Consider the following 22,193-nt stretch of genomic DNA (forward strand, 5'->3'; position numbering starts at 1 on the left):
GAGACAATGTTCCCTAGCTCCCTCAGTTCATAACAGTGTGTAGGAAGTTGTTTGATAAAGTGGGCAAAGCTTATACTTGGACCAGAAGGCAGAATATAGGAAACTACATGAAAACATGATTAATTCAGTGAAAATGACTGTAAACAGATGTGAACTTGTTTAGAACAGCTGAAAGAGATTCTCCAAGTCAGTTCTTAGTGCAGAAAAGGTAGCTAAGATCCGGGAAATCCTTAATTCGAGTTAAGATTACATGAAACACTGTATGAATCCTATATTCTTTACTTAAAGGAGACTAGAGTGGTAAATGTGTGTTATACAAGGCAGAATACCATTGAAATAGAGAAAGAAACACGTTCGGCAGCTTTGGATAGCCTTACACTTCACTGAAATGTAGTACTACACTCTATAACACAGTTGAGAGACAATGTTCAATAGCTGCCTCAGTACTTAACAGTGTGTAGGAAGTTGTTTGATAAAGTGGGCAAAGCTTATACTTGGACCAGAAGGCAGAATATAGGAAACTACATGAAAACATGATTAATTCAGTGAAAATGACTGTAAACAGATGTGAACTTGTTTAGAACAGCTGAAAGAGATTCTACAAGTCAGTTCTTAGTGTAGAAAAGGTAGCTAAGATCCGGGAAATCCTTAATTCGAGTTAAGATTACATGAAACACTGTATGAATCCTATATTCTTTACTTAAAGGAGACTAGAGTGGTAAATGTGTGTTATACAAGGCAGAATACCATTGAAATAGAGAAAGAAACACGTTCGGCAGCTTTGGAAAGCCTTACACTTCACTGAAATGTAGTACTACACTCTATAACACAGTTGAGAGACAATGTTCAATAGCTGCCTCAGTACTTAACAGTGTGTAGGAAGTTGTTTGATAAAGTGGGCAAAGCTTATACTTGGGCCAGAAGGCAGAATATAGGAAACTACATGAAAACATGAATAATTCAGTGAAAATGACTGTAAACAGATGAGAACTGGTTTAGAACAGCTGAAAGAGAATCTCCAAGTCAGTTCTTAGTGTAGAAAAGGTAGGTAAGATAAGGGAAATACTTAATTCCAGTTAAGATCATATGAAACACTGTATGAATCCTATATTCTTTACTTAAAGGAGAGTACAGTGGTAAATGTGTGTTATACAAGGCAGAATACCATTGAAATAGAGAAAGAAACACGTTCGGCAGCTTTGGAAAGCCTTACACTTCATTGAAATGTAGTACTACACTCTATAACACAGTTGAGAGACAATGTTCAATAGCTGCCTCAGTACTTAACAGTGTGTAGGAAGTTGTTTGATAAAGTGGGCAAAGCTTATACTTGGACCAGAAGGCAGAATATAGGAAACTACATGAAAGCATGATTCATTCAGTGAAAATGACTGTAAACAGATGTGAACTTGTTTAGAACAGCTGAAAGAGATTCTCCAAGTCAGTTCTTAGTGTAGAAAAGGTAGCTAAGATCCGGGAAATCCTTAATTCGAGTTAACATTACATGAAACACTGTATGAATCCTATATTCTTTACTTAAAGGAGACTAGAGTGGTAAATGTGTGTTATACAAGGCAGAATACCATTGAAATAGAGAAAGAAACACGTTCGGCAGCTTTGGAAAGCCTTACACTTCACTGAAATGTAGTACTACACTTTATATAACACAGTTGAGAGACAATGTTCCCTAGCTCCCTCAGTTCATAACAGTGTGTAGGAAGTTGTTTGATAAAGTGGGCAAAGCTTATACTTGGACCAGAAGGCAGAATATAGGAAACTATATGAAAACATGATTAATTCAGTGAAAATGACTGTAAACAGATGTGAACTTGTTTAGAACAGCTGAAAGAGATTCTCCAAGTCAGTTCTTAGTGTAGAAAAGGTAGCTAAGATCCGGGAAATCCTTAATTCGAGTTAAGATTACATGAAACACTGTATGAATCCTATATTCTTTACTTAAAGGAGACTAGAGTGGTAAATGTGTGTTATACAAGGCAGAATACCATTGAAATAGAGAAAGAAACACGTTCGGCAGCTTTGGAAAGCCTTACACTTCACTGAAATGTAGTACTACACTCTATAACACAGTTGAGAGACAATGTTCAATAGCTGCCTCAGTACTTAACAGTGTGTAGGAAGTTGTTTGATAAAGTGGGCAAAGCTTATACTTGGACCAGAAGGCAGAATATAGGAAACTACATGAAAACATGATTAATTCAGTGAAAATGACTGTAAACAGATGTGAACTTGTTTAGAACAGCTGAAAGAGATTCTCCAAGTCAGTTCTTAGTGTAGAAAAGGTAGCTAAGATCCGGGAAATCCTTAATTCGAGTTAAGATTACATGAAACACTGTATGAATCCTATATTCTTTACTTAAAGGAGACTAGAGTGGTAAATGTGTGTTATACAAGGCAGAATACCATTGAAATAGAGAAAGAAACACGTTCGGCAGCTTTGGAAAGCCTTACACTTCACTGAAATGTAGTACTACACTTTATATAACACAGTTGAGAGACAATGTTCCCTAGCTCCCTCAGTTCATAACAGTGTGTAGGAAGTTGTTTGATAAAGTGGGCAAAGCTTATACTTGGACCAGAAGGCAGAATATAGGAAACTACATGAAAACATGATTAATTCAGTGAAAATGACTGTAAACAGATGTAAACTTGTTTAGAACAGCTGAAAGAGATTCTCCAAGTCAGTTCTTAGTGTAGAAAAGGTAGCTAAGATCCGGGAAATCCTTAATTCGAGTTAAGATTACATGAAACACTGTATGAATCCTATATTCTTTACTTAAAGGAGACTAGAGTGGTAAATGTGTGTTATACAAGGCAGAATACCATTGAAATAGAGAAAGAAACACGTTCGGCAGCTTTGGAAAGCCTTACACTTCACTGAAATGTAGTACTACACTCTATAACACAGTTGAGAGACAATGTTCAATAGCTGCCTCAGTACTTAACAGTGTGTAGGAAGTTGTTTGATAAAGTGGGCAAAGCTTATACTTGGGCCAGAAGGCAGAATATAGGAAACTACATGAAAACATGAATAATTCAGTGAAAATGACTGTAAACAGATGAGAACTGGTTTAGAACAGCTGAAAGAGAATCTCCAAGTCAGTTCTTAGTGTAGAAAAGGTAGGTAAGATAAGGGAAATACTTAATTCCAGTTAAGATCATATGAAACACTGTATGAATCCTATATTCTTTACTTAAAGGAGAGTACAGTGGTAAATGTGTGTTATACAAGGCAGAATACCATTGAAATAGAGAAAGAAACACGTTCGGCAGCTTTGGAAAGCCTTACACTTCACTGAAATGTAGTACTACACTCTATAACACAGTTGAGAGACAATGTTCAATAGCTGCCTCAGTACTTAACAGTGTGTAGGAAGTTGTTTGATAAAGTGGGCAAAGCTTATACTTGGACCAGAAGGCAGAATATAGGAAACTACATGAAAGCATGATTCATTCAGTGAAAATGACTGTAAACAGATGTGAACTTGTTTAGAACAGCTGAAAGAGATTCTCCAAGTCAGTTCTTAGTGTAGAAAAGGTAGCTAAGATCCGGGAAATCCTTAATTCGAGTTAAGATTACATGAAACACTGTATGAATCCTATATTCTTTACTTAAAGGAGACTTGAGTGGTAAATGTGTGTTATACAAGGCAGAATACCATTGAAATAGAGAAAGAAACACGTTCGGCAGCTTTGGAAAGCCTTACACTTCACTGAAATGTAGTACTACACTTTATATAACACAGTTGAGAGACAATGTTCCCTAGCTCCCTCAGTTCATAACAGTGTGTAGGAAGTTGTTTGATAAAGTGGGCAAAGCTTATACTTGGACCAGAAGGCAGAATATAGGAAACTACATGAAAACATGATTAATTCAGTGAAAATGACTGTAAACAGATGTGAACTTGTTTAGAACAGCTGAAAGAGATTCTACAAGTCAGTTCTTAGTGTAGAAAAGGTAACTAAGATCCGGGAAATCCTTAATTCGAGTTAAGATTACATGAAACACTGTATGAATCCTATATTCTTTACTTAAAGGAGACTAGAGTGGTAAATGTGTGTTATACAAGGCAGAATACCATTGAAATAGAGAAAGAAACACGTTCGGCAGCTTTGGAAAGCCTTACACTTCACTGAAATGTAGTACTACACTTTATATAACACAGTTGAGAGACAATGTTCCCTAGCTCCCTCAGTTCATAACAGTGTGTAGGAAGTTGTTTGATAAAGTGGGCAAAGCTTATACTTGGACCAGAAGGCAGAATATAGGAAACTACATGAAAACATGATTAATTCAGTGAAAATGACTGTAAACAGATGTGAACTTGTTTAGAACAGCTGAAAGAGATTCTCCAAGTCAGTTCTTAGTGCAGAAAAGGTAGCTAAGATCCGGGAAATCCTTAATTCGAGTTAAGATTACATGAAACACTGTATGAATCCTATATTCTTTACTTAAAGGAGACTAGAGTGGTAAATGTGTGTTATACAAGGCAGAATACCATTGAAATAGAGAAAGAAACACGTTCGGCAGCTTTGGATAGCCTTACACTTCACTGAAATGTAGTACTACACTCTATAACACAGTTGAGAGACAATGTTCAATAGCTGCCTCAGTTCATAACAGTGTGTAGGAAGTTGTTTGATAAAGTGGGCAAAGCTTATACTTGGACCAGAAGGCAGAATATAGGAAACTACATGAAAACATGATTAATTCAGTGAAAATGACTGTAAACAGATGTGAACTTGTTTAGAACAGCTGAAAGAGATTCTCCAAGTCAGTTCTTAGTGTAGAAAAGGTAGCTAAGATCCGGGAAATCCTTAATTCGAGTTAAGATTACATGAAACACTGTATGAATCCTATATTCTTTACTTAAAGGAGACTAGAGTGGTAAATGTGTGTTATACAAGGCAGAATACCATTGAAATAGAGAAAGAAACACGTTCGGCAGCTTTGGAAAGCCTTACACTTCACTGAAATGTAGTACTACACTCTATAACACAGTTGAGAGACAATGTTCAATAGCTGCCTCAGTACTTAACAGTGTTTAGGAAGTTGTTTGATAAAGTGGGCAAAGCTTATACTTGGGCCAGAAGGCAGAATATAGGAAACTACATGAAAACATGAATAATTCAGTGAAAATGACTGTAAACAGATGAGAACTGGTTTAGAACAGCTGAAAGAGATTCTCCAAGTCAGTTCTTAGTGTAGAAAAGGTAGCTAAGATCCGGGAAATCCTTAATTCGAGTTAAGATTACATGAAACACTGTATGAATCCTATATTCTTTACTTAAAGGACACTAGAGTGGTAAATGTGTGTTATACAAGGCAGAATACCATTGAAATAGAGAAAGAAACACGTTCGGCAGCTTTGGAAAGCCTTACACTTCACTGAAATGTAGTACTACACTTTATATAACACAGTTGAGAGACAATGTTCCCTAGCTCCCTCAGTTCATAACAGTGTGTAGGAAGTTGTTTGATAAAGTGGGCAAAGCTTATACTTGGACCAGAAGGCAGAATATAGGAAACTACATGAAAACATGATTAATTCAGTGAAAATGACTGTAAACAGATGTGAACTTGTTTAGAACAGCTGAAAGAGATTCTACAAGTCAGTTCTTAGTGTAGAAAAGGTAGCTAAGATCCGGGAAATCCTTAATTCGAGTTAAGATTACATGAAACACTGTATGAATCCTATATTCTTTACTTAAAGGAGACTAGAGTGGTAAATGTGTGTTATACAAGGCAGAATACCATTGAAATAGAGAAAGAAACACGTTCGGCAGCTTTGGAAAGCCTTACACTTCACTGAAATGTAGTACTACACTTTATATAACACGGTTGAGAGACAATGTTCCCTAGCTCCCTCAGTTCATAACAGTGTGTAGGAAGTTGTTTGATAAAGTGGGCAAAGCTTATACTTGGACCAGAAGGCAGAATATAGGAAACTACATGAAAACATGATTAATTCAGTGAAAATGACTGTAAACAGATGTGAACTTGTTTAGAACAGCTGAAAGAGATTCTCCAAGTCAGTTCTTAGTGCAGAAAAGGTAGCTAAGATCCGGGAAATCCTTAATTCGAGTTAAGATTACATGAAACACTGTATGAATCCTATATTCTTTACTTAAAGGAGACTAGAGTAGTAAATGTGTGTTATACAAGGCAGAATACCATTGAAATAGAGAAAGAAACACGTTCGGCAGCTTTGGATAGCCTTACACTTCACTGAAATGTAGTACTACACTCTATAACACAGTTGAGAGACAATGTTCAATAGCTGCCTCAGTACTTAACAGTGTGTAGGAAGTTGTTTGATAAAGTGGGCAAAGCTTATACTTGGACCAGAAGGCAGAATATAGGAAACTACATGAAAACATGATTAATTCAGTGAAAATGACTGTAAACAGATGAGAACTGGTTTAGAACAGCTGAAAGAGAATCTCCAAGTCAGTTCTTAGTGTAGAAAAGGTAGGTAAGATAAGGGAAATACTTAATTCCAGTTAAGATCATATGAAACACTGTATGAATCCTATATTCTTTACTTAAAGGAGAGTACAGTGGTAAATGTGTGTTATACAAGGCAGAATACCATTGAAATAGAGAAAGAAACACGTTCGGCAGCTTTGGAAAGCCTTACACTTCACTGAAATGTAGTACTACACTCTATAACACAGTTGAGAGACAATGTTCAATAGCTGCCTCAGTACTTAACAGTGTGTAGGAAGTTGTTTGATAAAGTGGGCAAAGCTTATACTTGGACCAGAAGGCAGAATATAGGAAACTACATGAAAGCATGATTCATTCAGTGAAAATGACTGTAAACAGATGTGAACTTGTTTAGAACAGCTGAAAGAGATTCTCCAAGTCAGTTCTTAGTGTAGAAAAGGTAGCTAAGATCCGGGAAATCCTTAATTCGAGTTAACATTACATGAAACACTGTATGAATCCTATATTCTTTACTTAAAGGAGACTAGAGTGGTAAATGTGTGTTATACAAGGCAGAATACCATTGAAATAGAGAAAGAAACACGTTCGGCAGCTTTGGAAAGCCTTACACTTCACTGATATGTAGTACTACACTTTATATAACACAGTTGAGAGACAATGTTCCCTAGCTCCCTCAGTTCATAACAGTGTGTAGGAAGTTGTTTGATAAAGTGGGCAAAGCTTATACTTGGACCAGAAGGCAGAATATAGGAAACTACATGAAAACATGATTAATTCAGTGAAAATGACTGTAAACAGATGTGAACTTGTTTAGAACAGCTGAAAGAGATTCTCCAAGTCAGTTCTTAGTGTAGAAAAGGTAGCTAAGATCCGGGAAATCCTTAATTCGAGTTAAGATTACATGAAACACTGTATGAATCCTATATTCTTTACTTAAAGGAGACTAGAGTGGTAAATGTGTGTTATACAAGGCAGAATACCATTGAAATAGAGAAACACGTTCGGCAGCTTTGGAAAGCCTTACACTTCACTGAAATGTAGTACTACACTTTATATAACGCAGTTGAGAGACAATGTTCCCTAGCTCCCTCAGTTCATAACAGTGTGTAGGAAGTTGTTTGATAAAGTGGGCAAAGCTTATACTTGGACCAGAAGGCAGAATATAGGAAACTACATGAAAACATGATTAATTCAGTGAAAATGACTGTAAACAGATGTGAACTTGTTTAGAACAGCTGAAAGAGATTCTCCAAGTCAGTTCTTAGTGCAGAAAAGGTAGCTAAGATCCGGGAAATCCTTAATTCGAGTTAAGATTACATGAAACACTGTATGAATCCTATATTCTTTACTTAAAGGAGACTAGAGTGGTAAATGTGTGTTATACAAGGCAGAATACCATTGAAATAGAGAAAGAAACACGTTCGGCAGCTTTGGATAGCCTTACACTTCACTGAAATGTAGTACTACACTCTATAACACAGTTGAGAGACAATGTTCAATAGCTGCCTCAGTACTTAACAGTGTGTAGGAAGTTGTTTGATAAAGTGGGCAAAGCTTATACTTGGACCAGAAGGCAGAATATAGGAAACTACATGAAAACATGATTAATTCAGTGAAAATGACTGTAAACAGATGTGAACTTGTTTAGAACAGCTGAAAGAGATTCTACAAGTCAGTTCTTAGTGTAGAAAAGGTAGCTAAGATCCGGGAAATCCTTAATTCGAGTTAAGATTACATGAAACACTGTATGAATCCTATATTCTTTACTTAAAGGAGACTAGAGTGGTAAATGTGTGTTATACAAGGCAGAATACCATTGAAATAGAGAAAGAAACACGTTCGGCAGCTTTGGAAAGCCTTACACTTCACTGAAATGTAGTACTACACTCTATAACACAGTTGAGAGACAATGTTCAATAGCTGCCTCAGTACTTAACAGTGTGTAGGAAGTTGTTTGATAAAGTGGGCAAAGCTTATACTTGGGCCAGAAGGCAGAATATAGGAAACTACATGAAAACATGAATAATTCAGTGAAAATGACTGTAAACAGATGAGAACTGGTTTAGAACAGCTGAAAGAGAATCTCCAAGTCAGTTCTTAGTGTAGAAAAGGTAGGTAAGATAAGGGAAATACTTAATTCCAGTTAAGATCATATGAAACACTGTATGAATCCTATATTCTTTACTTAAAGGAGAGTACAGTGGTAAATGTGTGTTATACAAGGCAGAATACCATTGAAATAGAGAAAGAAACACGTTCGGCAGCTTTGGAAAGCCTTACACTTCATTGAAATGTAGTACTACACTCTATAACACAGTTGAGAGACAATGTTCAATAGCTGCCTCAGTACTTAACAGTGTGTAGGAAGTTGTTTGATAAAGTGGGCAAAGCTTATACTTGGACCAGAAGGCAGAATATAGGAAACTACATGAAAGCATGATTCATTCAGTGAAAATGACTGTAAACAGATGTGAACTTGTTTAGAACAGCTGAAAGAGATTCTCCAAGTCAGTTCTTAGTGTAGAAAAGGTAGCTAAGATCCGGGAAATCCTTAATTCGAGTTAACATTACATGAAACACTGTATGAATCCTATATTCTTTACTTAAAGGAGACTAGAGTGGTAAATGTGTGTTATACAAGGCAGAATACCATTGAAATAGAGAAAGAAACACGTTCGGCAGCTTTGGAAAGCCTTACACTTCACTGAAATGTAGTACTACACTTTATATAACACAGTTGAGAGACAATGTTCCCTAGCTCCCTCAGTTCATAACAGTGTGTAGGAAGTTGTTTGATAAAGTGGGCAAAGCTTATACTTGGACCAGAAGGCAGAATATAGGAAACTATATGAAAACATGATTAATTCAGTGAAAATGACTGTAAACAGATGTGAACTTGTTTAGAACAGCTGAAAGAGATTCTCCAAGTCAGTTCTTAGTGTAGAAAAGGTAGCTAAGATCCGGGAAATCCTTAATTCGAGTTAAGATTACATGAAACACTGTATGAATCCTATATTCTTTACTTAAAGGAGACTAGAGTGGTAAATGTGTGTTATACAAGGCAGAATACCATTGAAATAGAGAAAGAAACACGTTCGGCAGCTTTGGAAAGCCTTACACTTCACTGAAATGTAGTACTACACTTTATATAACGCAGTTGAGAGACAATGTTCCCTAGCTCCCTCAGTTCATAACAGTGTGTAGGAAGTTGTTTGATAAAGTGGGCAAAGCTTATACTTGGACCAGAAGGCAGAATATAGGAAACTACATGAAAACATGATTAATTCAGTGAAAATGACTGTAAACAGATGTGAACTTGTTTAGAACAGCTGAAAGAGATTCTCCAAGTCAGTTCTTAGTGCAGAAAAGGTAGCTAAGATCCGGGAAATCCTTAATTCGAGTTAAGATTACATGAAACACTGTATGAATCCTATATTCTTTACTTAAAGGAGACTAGAGTGGTAAATGTGTGTTATACAAGGCAGAATACCATTGAAATAGAGAAAGAAACACGTTCGGCAGCTTTGGATAGCCTTACACTTCACTGAAATGTAGTACTACACTCTATAACACAGTTGAGAGACAATGTTCAATAGCTGCCTCAGTACTTAACAGTGTGTAGGAAGTTGTTTGATAAAGTGGGCAAAGCTTATACTTGGACCAGAAGGCAGAATATAGGAAACTACATGAAAACATGATTAATTCAGTGAAAATGACTGTAAACAGATGTGAACTTGTTTAGAACAGCTGAAAGAGATTCTCCAAGTCAGTTCTTAGTGTAGAAAAGGTAGCTAAGATCCGGGAAATCCTTAATTCGAGTTAAGATTACATGAAACACTGTATGAATCCTATATTCTTTACTTAAAGGAGACTAGAGTGGTAAATGTGTGTTATACAAGGCAGAATACCATTGAAATAGAGAAAGAAACACGTTCGGCAGCTTTGGAAAGCCTTACACTTCACTGAAATGTAGTACTACACTTTATATAACACAGTTGAGAGACAATGTTCCCTAGCTCCCTCAGTTCATAACAGTGTGTAGGAAGTTGTTTGATAAAGTGGGCAAAGCTTATACTTGGACCAGAAGGCAGAATATAGGAAACTACATGAAAGCATGATTCATTCAGTGAAAATGACTGTAAACAGATGTGAACTTGTTTAGAACAGCTGAAAGAGATTCTCCAAGTCAGTTCTTAGTGTAGAAAAGGTAGCTAAGATCCGGGAAATCCTTAATTCGAGTTAACATTACATGAAACACTGTATGAATCCTATATTCTTTACTTAAAGGAGACTAGAGTGGTAAATGTGTGTTATACAAGGCAGAATACCATTGAAATAGAGAAAGAAACACGTTCGGCAGCTTTGGAAAGCCTTACACTTCACTGAAATGTAGTACTACACTTTATATAACACAGTTGAGAGACAATGTTCCCTAGCTCCCTCAGTTCATAACAGTGTGTAGGAAGTTGTTTGATAAAGTGGGCAAAGCTTATACTTGGACCAGAAGGCAGAATATAGGAAACTATATGAAAACATGATTAATTCAGTGAAAATGACTGTAAACAGATGTGAACTTGTTTAGAACAGCTGAAAGAGATTCTCCAAGTCAGTTCTTAGTGTAGAAAAGGTAGCTAAGATCCGGGAAATCCTTAATTCGAGTTAAGATTACATGAAACACTGTATGAATCCTATATTCTTTACTTAAAGGAGACTAGAGTGGTAAATGTGTGTTATACAAGGCAGAATACCATTGAAATAAAGAAACACGTTCGGCAGCTTTGGAAAGCCTTACACTTCACTGAAATGTAGTACTACACTTTATATAACGCAGTTGAGAGACAATGTTCCCTAGCTCCCTCAGTTCATAACAGTGTGTAGGAAGTTGTTTGATAAAGTGGGCAAAGCTTATACTTGGACCAGAAGGCAGAATATAGGAAACTACATGAAAACATGATTAATTCAGTGAAAATGACTGTAAACAGATGTGAACTTGTTTAGAACAGCTGAAAGAGATTCTCCAAGTCAGTTCTTAGTGCAGAAAAGGTAGCTAAGATCCGGGAAATCCTTAATTCGAGTTAAGATTACATGAAACACTGTATGAATCCTATATTCTTTACTTAAAGGAGACTAGAGTGGTAAATGTGTGTTATACAAGGCAGAATACCATTGAAATAGAGAAAGAAACACGTTCGGCAGCTTTGGATAGCCTTACACTTCACTGAAATGTAGTACTACACTCTATAACACAGTTGAGAGACAATGTTCAATAGCTGCCTCAGTACTTAACAGTGTGTAGGAAGTTGTTTGATAAAGTGGGCAAAGCTTATACTTGGACCAGAAGGCAGAATATAGGAAACTACATGAAAACATGATTAATTCAGTGAAAATGACTGTAAACAGATGTGAACTTGTTTAGAACAGCTGAAAGAGATTCTCCAAGTCAGTTCTTAGTGTAGAAAAGGTAGCTAAGATCCGGGAAATCCTTAATTCGAGTTAAGATTACATGAAACACTGTATGAATCCTATATTCTTTACTTAAAGGAGACTAGAGTGGTAAATGTGTGTTATACAAGGCAGAATACCATTGAAATAGAGAAAGAAACACGTTCGGCAGCTTTGGAAAGCCTTACACTTCACTGAAATGTAGTACTACACTTTATATAACACAGTTGAGAGACAATGTTCCCTAGCTCCCTCAGTTCATAACAGTGTGTAGGAAGTTGTTTGATAAAGTGGGCAAAGCTTATACATGGACCAGAAGGCAGAATATAGGAAACTACATGAAAACATGATTAATTCAGTGAAAATGACTGTAAACAGATGTAAACTTGTTTAGAACAGCTGAAAGAGATTCTCCAAGTCAGTTCTTAGTGTAGAAAAGGTAGCTAAGATCCGGGAAATCCTTAATTCGAGTTAACATTACATGAAACACTGTATGAATCCTATATTCTTTACTTAAAGGAGACTAGAGTGGTAAATGTGTGTTATACAAGGCAGAATACCATTGAAATAGAGAAAGAAACACGTTCGGCAGCTTTGGAAAGCCTTACACTTCACTGAAATGTAGTACTACACTTTATATAACACAGTTGAGAGACAATGTTCCCTAGCTCCCTCAGTTCATAACAGTGTGTAGGAAGTTGTTTGATAAAGTGGGCAAAGCTTATACTTGGACCAGAAGGCAGAATATAGGAAACTACATGAAAACATGATTAATTCAGTGAAAATGACTGTAAACAGATGTGAACTTGTTTAGAACAGCTGAAAGAGATTCTCCAAGTCAGTTCTTAGTGCAGAAAAGGTAGCTAAGATCCGGGAAATCCTTAATTCGAGTTAAGATTACATGAAACACTGTATGAATCCTATATTCTTTACTTAAAGGAGACTAGAGTGGTAAATGTGTGTTATACAAGGCAGAATACCATTGAAATAGAGAAAGAAACACGTTCGGCAGCTTTGGAAAGCCTTACACTTCACTGAAATGTAGTACTACACTTTATATAACACAGTTGAGAGACAATGTTCCCTAGTTCCCTCAGTTCATAACAGTGTGTAGGAAGTTGTTTGATAAAGTGGGCAAAGCTTATACTTGGACCAGAAGGCAGAATATAGGAAACTACATGAAAACATGATTAATTCAGTGAAAATGACTGTAAACTGATGTGAACTTGTTTAGAACAGCTGAAAGAGATTCTCCAAGTCAGTTCTTAGTGCAGAAAAGGTAGCTAAGATCCGGGAAATCCTTAATTCGAGTTAAGATTACATGAAACACTGTATGAATCCTATATTCTTTACTTAAAGGAGACTAGAGTGGTAAATGTGTGTTATACAAGGCAGAATACCATTGAAATAGAGAAAGAAACACGTTCGGCAGCTTTGGATAGCCTTACACTTCACTGAAATGTAGTACTACACTCTATAACACAGTTGAGAGACAATGTTCAATAGCTGCCTCAGTACTTAACAGTGTGTAGGAAGTTGTTTGATAAAGTGGGCAAAGCTTATACTTGGACCAGAAGGCAGAATATAGGAAACTACATGAAAACATGATTAATTCAGTGAAAATGACTGTAAACAGATGTGAACTTGTTTAGAACAGCTGAAAGAGATTCTCCAAGTCAGTTCTTAGTGTAGAAAAGGTAGCTAAGATCCGGGAAATCCTTAATTCGAGTTAAGATTACATGAAACACTGTATGAATCCTATATTCTTTACTTAAAGGAGACTAGAGTGGTAAATGTGTGTTATACAAGGCAGAATACCATTGAAATAGAGAAAGAAACACGTTCGGCAGCGTTGGAAAGCCTTACACTTCACTGAAATGTAGTACTACACTTTATATAACACAGTTGAGAGACAATGTTCCCTAGCTCCCTCAGTTCATAACAGTGTGTAGGAAGTTGTTTGATAAAGTGGGCAAAGCTTATACTTGGACCAGAAGGCAGAATATAGGAAACTACATGAAAACATGATTAATTCAGTGAAAATGACTGTAAACAGATGTAAACTTGTTTAGAACAGCTGAAAGAGATTCTCCAAGTCAGTTCTTAGTGTAGAAAAGGTAGCTAAGATCCGGGAAATCCTTAATTCGAGTTAAGATTACATGAAACACTGTATGAATCCTATATTCTTTACTTAAAGGAGACTAGAGTGGTAAATGTGTGTTATACAAGGCAGAATACCATTGAAATAGAGAAAGAAACACGTTCGGCAGCTTTGGAAAGCCTTACACTTCACTGAAATGTAGTACTACACTCTATAACACAGTTGAGAGACAATGTTCAATAGCTGCCTCAGTACTTAACAGTGTGTAGGAAGTTGTTTGATAAAGTGGGCAAAGCTTATACTTGGGCCAGAAGGCAGAATATAGGAAACTACATGAAAACATGAATAATTCAGTGAAAATGACTGTAAACAGATGAGAACTGGTTTAGAACAGCTGAAAGAGAATCTCCAAGTCAGTTCTTAGTGTAGAAAAGGTAGGTAAGATAAGGGAAATACTTAATTCCAGTTAAGATCATATGAAACACTGTATGAATCCTATATTCTTTACTTAAAGGAGAGTACAGTGGTAAATGTGTGTTATACAAGGCAGAATACCATTGAAATAGAGAAAGAAACACGTTCGGCAGCTTTGGAAAGCCTTACACTTCACTGAAATGTAGTACTACACTCTATAAATCAGTTGAGAGACAATGTTCAATAGCTGCCTCAGTACTTAACAGTGTGTAGGAAGTTGTTTGATAAAGTGGGCAAAGCTTATACTTGGACCAGAAGGCAGAATATAGGAAACTACATGAAAGCATGATTCATTCAGTGAAAATGACTGTAAACAGATGTGAACTTGTTTAGAACAGCTGAAAGAGATTCTCCAAGTCAGTTCTTAGTGTAGAAAAGGTAGCTAAGATCCGGGAAATCCTTAATTCGAGTTAACATTACATGAAACACTGTATGAATCCTATATTCTTTACTTAAAGGAGACTAGAGTGGTAAATGTGTGTTATACAAGGCAGAATACCATTGAAATAGAGAAAGAAACACGTTCGGCAGCTTTGGAAAGCCTTACACTTCACTGAAATGTAGTACTACACTTTATATAACACAGTTGAGAGACAATGTTCCCTAGCTCCCTCAGTTCATAACAGTGTGTAGGAAGTTGTTTGATAAAGTGGGCAAAGCTTATACTTGGACCAGAAGGCAGAATATAGGAAACTACATGAAAACATGATTAATTCAGTGAAAATGACTGTAAACAGATGTGAACTTGTTTAGAACAGCTGAAAGAGATTCTCCAAGTCAGTTCTTAGTGCAGAAAAGGTAGCTAAGATCCGGGAAATCCTTAATTCGAGTTAAGATTACATGAAACACTGTATGAATCCTATATTCTTTACTTAAAGGAGACTAGAGTGGTAAATGTGTGTTATACAAGGCAGAATACCATTGAAATAGAGAAAGAAACACGTTCGGCAGCTTTGGATAGCCTTACACTTCACTGAAATGTAGTACTACACTCTATAACACAGTTGAGAGACAATGTTCAATAGCTGCATCAGTACTTAACAGTGTGTAGGAAGTTGTTTGATAAAGTGGGCAAAGCTTATACTTGGACCAGAAGGCAGAATATAGGAAACTACATGAAAACATGATTAATTCAGTGAAAATGACTGTAAACAGATGTGAACTTGTTTAGAACAGCTGAAAGAGATTCTCCAAGTCAGTTCTTAGTGTAGAAAAGGTAGCTAAGATCCGGGAAATCCTTAATTCGAGTTAAGATTACATGAAACACTGTATGAATCCTATATTCTTTACTTAAAGGAGACTAGAGTGGTAAATGTGTGTTATACAAGGCAGAATACCATTGAAATAGAGAAAGAAACACGTTCGGCAGCTTTGGAAAGCCTTACACTTCACTGAAATGTAGTACTACACTTTATATAACACAGTTGAGAGACAATGTTCCCTAGCTCCCTCAGTTCATAACAGTGTGTAGGAAGTTGTTTGATAAAGTGGGCAAAGCTTATACTTGGACCAGAAGGCAGAATATAGGAAACTACATGAAAACATGATTAATTCAGTGAAAATGACTGTAAACAGATGTAAACTTGTTTAGAACAGCTGAAAGAGATTCTCCAAGTCAGTTCTTAGTGTAGAAAAGGTAGCTAAGATCCGGGAAATCCTTAATTCGAGTTAAGATTACATGAAACACTGTATGAATCCTATATTCTTTACTTAAAGGAGACTAGAGTGGTAAATGTGTGTTATACAAGGCAGAATACCATTGAAATAGAGAAAGAAACACGTTCGGCAGCTTTGGAAAGCCTTACACTTCACTGAAATGTAGTACTACACTTTATATAACACAGTTGAGAGACAATGTTCCCTAGCTCCCTCAGTTCATAACAGTGTGTAGGAAGTTGTTTGATAAAGTGGGCAAAGCTTATACTTGGACCAGAAGGCAGAATATAGGAAACTACATGAAAACATGATTAATTCAGTGAAAATGACTGTAAACAGATGTGAACTTGTTTAGAACAGCTGAAAGAGATTCTCCAAGTCAGTTCTTAGTGCAGAAAAGGTAGCTAAGATCCGGGAAATCCTTAATTCGAGTTAAGATTACATGAAACACTGTATGAATCCTATATTCTTTACTTAAAGGAGACTAGAGTGGTAAATGTGTGTTATACAAGGCAGAATACCATTGAAATAGAGAAAGAAACACGTTCGGCAGCTTTGGAAAGCCTTACACTTCACTGAAATGTAGTACTACACTTTATATAACACAGTTGAGAGACAATGTTCCCTAGTTCCCTCAGTTCATAACAGTGTGTAGGAAGTTGTTTGATAAAGTGGGCAAAGCTTATACTTGGACCAGAAGGCAGAATATAGGAAACTACATGAAAACATGATTAATTCAGTGAAAATGACTGTAAACTGATGTGAACTTGTTTAGAACAGCTGAAAGAGATTCTCCAAGTCAGTTCTTAGTGCAGAAAAGGTAGCTAAGATCCGGGAAATCCTTAATTCGAGTTAAGATTACATGAAACACTGTATGAATCCTATATTCTTTACTTAAAGGAGACTAGAGTGGTAAATGTGTGTTATACAAGGCAGAATACCATTGAAATAGAGAAAGAAACACGTTCGGCAGCTTTGGATAGCCTTACACTTCACTGAAATGTAGTACTACACTCTATAACACAGTTGAGAGACAATGTTCAATAGCTGCCTCAGTACTTAACAGTGTGTAGGAAGTTGTTTGATAAAGTGGGCAAAGCTTATACTTGGACCAGAAGGCAGAATATAGGAAACTACATGAAAACATGATTAATTCAGTGAAAATGACTGTAAACAGATGTGAACTTGTTTAGAACAGCTGAAAGAGATTCTCCAAGTCAGTTCTTAGTGTAGAAAAGGTAGCTAAGATCCGGGAAATCCTTAATTCGAGTTAAGATTACATGAAACACTGTATGAATCCTATATTCTTTACTTAAAGGAGACTAGAGTGGTAAATGTGTGTTATACAAGGCAGAATACCATTGAAATAGAGAAAGAAACACGTTCGGCAGCTTTGGAAAGCCTTACACTTCACTGAAATGTAGTACTACACTTTATATAACACAGTTGAGAGACAATGTTCCCTAGCTCCCTCAGTTCATAACAGTGTGTAGGAAGTTGTTTGATAAAGTGGGCAAAGCTTATACTTGGACCAGAAGGCAGAATATAGGAAACTACATGAAAACATGATTAATTCAGTGAAAATGACTGTAAACAGATGTAAACTTGTTTAGAATAGCTGAAAGAGATTCTCCAAGTCAGTTCTTAGTGTAGAAAAGGTAGCTAAGATCCGGGAAATCCTTAATTCGAGTTAAGATTACATGAAACACTGTATGAATCCTATATTCTTTACTTAAAGGAGACTAGAGTGGTAAATGTGTGTTATACAAGGCAGAATACCATTGAAATAGAGAAAGAAACACGTTCGGCAGCTTTGGAAAGCCTTACACTTCACTGAAATGTAGTACTACACTTTATATAACACAGTTGAGAGACAATGTTCCCTAGCTCCCTCAGTTCATAACAGTGTGTAGGAAGTTGTTTGATAAAGTGGGCAAAGCTTATACTTGGACCAGAAGGCAGAATATAGGAAACTACATGAAAACATGATTAATTCAGTGAAAATGACTGTAAACAGATGTGAACTTGTTTAGAACAGCTGAAAGAGATTCTCCAAGTCAGTTCTTAGTGCAGAAAAGGTAGCTAAGATCCGGGAAATCCTTAATTCGAGTTAACATTACATGAAACACTGTATGAATCCTATATTCTTTACTTAAAGGAGACTAGAGTGGTAAATGTGTGTTATACAAGGCAGAATACCATTGAAATAGAGAAAGAAACACGTTCGGCAGCTTTGGATAGCCTTACACTTCACTGAAATGTAGTACTACACTCTATAACACAGTTGAGAGACAATGTTCAATAGCCGCCTCAGTACTTAACAGTGTGTAGGAAGTTGTTTGATAAAGTGGGCAAAGCTTATACTTGGACCAGAAGGCAGAATATAGGAAACTACATGAAAACATGATTAATTCAGTGAAAATGACTGTAAACAGATGTGAACTTGTTTAGAACAGCTGAAAGAGATTCTCCAAGTCAGTTCTTAGTGTAGAAAAGGTAGCTAAGATCCGGGAAATCCTTAATTCGAGTTAAGATTACATGAAACACTGTATGAATCCTATATTCTTTACTTAAAGGAGACTAGAGTGGTAAATGTGTGTTATACAAGGCAGAATACCATTGAAATAGAGAAAGAAACACGTTCGGCAGCTTTGGAAAGCCTTACACTTCACTGAAATGTAGTACTACACTCTATAACACAGTTGAGAGACAATGTTCAATAGCTGCCTCAGTACTTAACAGTGTGTAGGAAGTTGTTTGATAAAGTGGGCAAAGCTTATACTTGGGCCAGAAGGCAGAATATAGGAAACTACATGAAAACATGAATAATTCAGTGAAAATGACTGTAAACAGATGAGAACTGGTTTAGAACAGCTGAAAGAGAATCTCCAAGTCAGTTCTTAGTGTAGAAAAGGTAGGTAAGATAAGGGAAATACTTAATTCCAGTTAAGATCATATGAAACACTGTATGAATCCTATATTCTTTACTTAAAGGAGACTAGAGTGGTAAATGTGTGTTATACAAGGCAGAATACCATTGAAATAGAGAAAGAAACACGTTCGGCAGCTTTGGAAAGCCTTACACTTCACTGAAATGTAGTACTACACTTTATATAACACAGTTGAGAGACAATGTTCCCTAGCTCCCTCAGTTCATAACAGTGTGTAGGAAGTTGTTTGATAAAGTGGGCAAAGCTTATACTTGGACCAGAAGGCAGAATATAGGAAACTACATGAAAACATGATTAATTCAGTGAAAATGACTGTAAACAGATGTGAACTTGTTTAGAACAGCTGAAAGAGATTCTCCAAGTCAGTTCTTAGTGCAGAAAAGGTAGCTAAGATCCGGGAAATCCTTAATTCGAGTTAACATTACATGAAACACTGTATGAATCCTATATTCTTTACTTAAAGGAGACTAGAGTGTTAAATGTGTGTTATACAAGGCAGAATACCATTGAAATAGAGAAAGAAACACGTTCGGCAGCTTTGGATAGCCTTACACTTCACTGAAATGTAGTACTACACTCTATAACACAGTTGAGAGACAATGTTCAATAGCCGCCTCAGTACTTAACAGTGTGTAGGAAGTTGTTTGATAAAGTGGGCAAAGCTTATACTTGGACCAGAAGGCAGAATATAGGAAACTACATGAAAACATGATTAATTCAGTGAAAATGACTGTAAACAGATGTGAACTTGTTTAGAACAGCTGAAAGAGATTCTCCAAGTCAGTTCTTAGTGTAGAAAAGGTAGCTAAGATCCGGGAAATCCTTAATTCGAGTTAAGATTACATGAAACACTGTATGAATCCTATATTCTTTACTTAAAGGAGACTAGAGTGGTAAATGTGTGTTATACAAGGCAGAATACCATTGAAATAGAGAAAGAAACACGTTCGGCAGCTTTGGAAAGCCTTACACTTCACTGAAATGTAGTACTACACTCTATAACACAGTTGAGAGACAATGTTCAATAGCTGCCTCAGTACTTAACAGTGTGTAGGAAGTTGTTTGATAAAGTGGGCAAAGCTTATACTTGGGCCAGAAGGCAGAATATAGGAAACTACATGAAAACATGAATAATTCAGTGAAAATGACTGTAAACAGATGAGAACTGGTTTAGAACAGCTGAAAGAGAATCTCCAAGTCAGTTCTTAGTGTAGAAAAGGTAGGTAAGATAAGGGAAATACTTAATTCCAGTTAAGATCATATGAAACACTGTATGAATCCTATATTCTTTACTTAAAGGAGACTAGAGTGGTAAATGTGTGTTATACAAGGCAGAATACCATTGAAATAGAGAAAGAAACACGTTCGGCAGCTTTGGAAAGCCTTACACTTCACTGAAATGTAGTACTACACTTTATATAACACAGTTGAGAGACAATGTTCCCTAGCTCCCTCAGTTCATAACAGTGTGTAGGAAGTTGTTTGATAAAGTGGGCAAAGCTTATACTTGGACCAGAAGGCAGAATATAGGAAACTACATGAAAACATGATTAATTCAGTGAAAATGACTGTAAACAGATGTGAACTTGTTTAGAACAGCTGAAAGAGATTCTCCAAGTCAGTTCTTAGTGCAGAAAAGGTAGCTAAGATCCGGGAAATCCTTAATTCGAGTTAACATTACATGAAACACTGTATGAATCCTATATTCTTTACTTAAAGGAGACTAGAGTGTTAAATGTGTGTTATACAAGGCAGAATACCATTGAAATAGAGAAAGAAACACGTTCGGCAGCTTTGGATAGCCTTACACTTCACTGAAATGTAGTACTACACTCTATAACACAGTTGAGAGACAATGTTCAATAGCTGCCTCAGTACTTAACAGTGTGTAGGAAGTTGTTTGATAAAGTGGGCAAAGCTTATACTTGGACCAGAAGGCAGAATATAGGAAACTACATGAAAACATGATTAATTCAGTGAAAATGACTGTAAACAGATGTGAACTTGTTTAGAACAGCTGAAAGAGATTCTCCAAGTCAGTTCTTAGTGTAGAAAAGGTAGCTAAGATCCGGGAAATCCTTAATTCGAGTTAAGATTACATGAAACACTGTATGAATCCTATATTCTTTACTTAAAGGAGACTAGAGTGGTAAATGTGTGTTATACAAGGCAGAATACCATTGAAATAGAGAAAGAAACACGTTCGGCAGCTTTGGAAAGCCTTACACTTCACTGAAATGTAGTACTACACTCTATAACACAGTTGAGAGACAATGTTCAATAGCTGCCTCAGTACTTAACAGTGTGTAGGAAGTTGTTTGATAAAGTGGGCAAAGCTTATACTTGGGCCAGAAGGCAGAATATAGGAAACTACATGAAAACATGAATAATTCAGTGAAAATGACTGTAAACAGATGAGAACTGGTTTAGAACAGCTGAAAGAGAATCTCCAAGTCAGTTCTTAGTGTAGAAAAGGTAGGTAAGATAAGGGAAATACTTAATTCCAGTTAAGATCATATGAAACACTGTATGAATCCTATATTCTTTACTTAAAGGAGAGTACAGTGGTAAATGTGTGTTATACAAGGCAGAATACCATTGAAATAGAGAAAGAAACACGTTCGGCAGCTTTGGAAAGCCTTACACTTCACTGAAATGTAGTACTACACTCTATAACACAGTTGAGAGACAATGTTCAATAGCTGCCTCAGTACTTAACAGTGTGTAGGAAGTTGTTTGATAAAGTGGGCAAAGCTTATACTTGGACCAGAAGGCAGAATATAGGAAACTACATGAAAGCATGATTCATTCAGTGAAAATGACTGTAAACAGATGTGAACTTGTTTAGAACAGCTGAAAGAGATTCTCCAAGTCAGTTCTTAGTGTAGAAAAGGTAGCTAAGATCCGGGAAATCCTTAATTCGAGTTAACATTACATGAAACACTGTATGAATCCTATATTCTTTACTTAAAGGAGACTAGAGTGGTAAATGTGTGTTATACAAGGCAGAATACCATTGAAATAGAGAAAGAAACACGTTCGGCAGCTTTGGAAAGCCTTACACTTCACTGAAATGTAGTACTACACTTTATATAACACA

Source organism: Pipistrellus hanaki (assembly GCF_964339955.1).
Source record: "Pipistrellus hanaki genome assembly, contig: scaffold_24, whole genome shotgun sequence".
NCBI classification, from domain to species: domain Eukaryota; kingdom Metazoa; phylum Chordata; class Mammalia; order Chiroptera; family Vespertilionidae; genus Pipistrellus; species Pipistrellus hanaki.